Source organism: Palaemon carinicauda, chromosome 11, assembly GCF_036898095.1.
Source record: "Palaemon carinicauda isolate YSFRI2023 chromosome 11, ASM3689809v2, whole genome shotgun sequence".
NCBI lineage: Eukaryota > Metazoa > Arthropoda > Malacostraca > Decapoda > Palaemonidae > Palaemon > Palaemon carinicauda.
Genome location: NC_090735.1, coordinates 116,364,591 through 116,367,090, shown reverse-complemented (window position 1 = coordinate 116,367,090; position 2,500 = coordinate 116,364,591).

Below are 2,500 nucleotides of genomic sequence, written 5' to 3'. Positions count from 1 at the left end.
ATGCAAATATGATTATCTATTCTTTAATATCTATTTCGTTGCGTATAACCTTGATATATTTGCTACAAATAAGCTTTAGAGTATATCAGTTGCAGGAAATTTTTGACTTTGCAAAATCATTAGATATTTGACAACCTTGAATAATGATAAGATGTCACGTGTTTTGCCTATTTGATTTATTATTTTGAAGATTGAGCTCCAAAGTTAATTTCATATCAATTAAATATAGAGAAGACATTAATTTTTATGCAATCCCCTTTCTCTGCTTTCATTTATTAGTTTGTTTAAACTGGCTACTATTTGGTTAATTTTTTCCTAACGATTTTTACATATTTCTATTAAGAAATCACGGGTTTGCCTACATTGTGTGCATATTCATTGCAATTTAGATTCATTGTTTTTTTTCGTAAATATCTCTCGCATATTCATCAAAGATTTATTTGCATACAAACATTTGCTCATTATTATATTAAACCGCTTAGTCATGGCAGGTTTATTGTTTTTTAATCACCTGTGGAATCTAATTATTATTAAGATATCTAAGATAGCATACTAGTTCAAGTTTGTCCATCATTAATCCTGAGGAAGTCGAAGGGGAAGGAAATTGATTCTTAGTTATTATCTTTATGATTAGTAAATTCTGTTCTTTTCCGTTTTTTATATTTGTCAGAATATTTTATCATAAATTCCAACAATGTTTAAAATCTATTCTTTTCCTTTTTTTATATTTGTCAGAATATTTTATCATAAATTCCAACAATGTTTAAAATCTATTCTTTTCCTTTTTTTATATTTGTCAGAATATTTTATCATAAATTCCAACAATGTTTAAAATCTATTCTTTTCCTTTTTTTATATTTGTCAGAATATTTTATCATAAATTCCAACAATGTTTAAAATCTATTCTTTTCCTTTTTTTATATTTGTCAGAATATTTTATCATAAATTCCAACAATGTTTAAAATCTATTCTTTTCCTTTTTTATATTTGTCAGAATATTTTATCATAAATTCCAACAATGTATAAAATCTATTCTTTTCCTTTTTTTATATTTGTCAGAATATTTTATCATAAATTCTAACACTTAAGTGATCATTTGATTACTGGGATTTAAGGCCTAAGACTCAACGTTGGGGTAAGGGAGGTCATTTAGTGTATTGTACTGTAAGATATATACATACATACATATACCAAAGGCACTTCCCCCAATTTTGGAGGGTAGCCGACATCAACAAGAAACAAAACAAAAAAGGGGACCTCTACTCTCTACTTTCCTCCAGCCTAACCAGGGACTCAGCCGAGTTCAGCTGGTACTGCTATGGTGCCACAGCCCAACCTCCCACATTTCCACCACAGATGAAGCTTCATACTGCTGAGTCCCCTACTGCTGCTACCTCCGCGGTCATCTAAGGCACCGGAGGAAGCAGCAAGATATACAGAACACTAAAAGTTATCGGGGGAAAACTGACGAACACTTTCTAAAGATTCACTTTCACGTAAAACATCGAAAATTAAACTATTAGAAAGTTTTCAGGTATGAACAAACTCCATAAATATAAACCATCACGTAGTTGGATGCGATGAGATACAGGTATCTGTTACCTAACGAAGAAAGGGAGAGAGGTATGAAATGAAAGTCAGGACAAGTTAGCTGAAAGACAAAAAAAGATTAAGGATCGAAGGGAAAAGGATGTCTACGATCTTCAACTACACTGTTAGAAAAAAACAGTAATTTTAATCAAAAATTCTCCGTAAAAATATACTATTCTAAACCGTATTTCAGTAAAATACAGGCGACCGTAATTTTGCCTTTTTTGTTATCTGTTACGGGTTTGGGACTGTAATATCACTCCTTTACGTCAATTTATACGTCTTAAAAACGGTAAAAATCCTGGAATAAATGTTGTCAGACATTTACCTTTTTATTTATGCAAATATTTGACAGTGTACTTCTGCGATTAACACTTTGTGGGTCTCAATTCTAAATTCGTACAACAATGTATCAAAAAGTTCTGCGTGTTACGATATGTAAGATTACACGGAAAAGCAAATAGATACTGCACTGTTAAAAAAAAATAAATAAATAAATAAATAAAAACGTAAATTTTAATCGGAAATTCTCCGTGAAAATATACGGTTCTCAGCCGTATTTCAGAAAACTACGGGCGACCGTAATTTTAACCTGCTTTGTTATTATCTTTTACGGGTTGGTGACCGTAATATCACTTCTTTACGTCAACATTTCCGTTTTTAACACTGTTAATGCCTGGCAACATTTATTCCAAGATTTTTACCGTTGTTTACGGTAGATTTTTAATAGTGTGGAATTTGTTCTTCAGCATAATGTAATTGATCCTCCTAAAAATCTAGCTTTGACCGAAAACCAAATGTATACATGTGGAACTTCAAAAGTTCAAACTTACAGCAATTTTTTTTCTAAGTTGAACAGGCCTCCATCCATGTCTCTTTTTTTAGTTTATGCATGAAAGATGTTTTAATG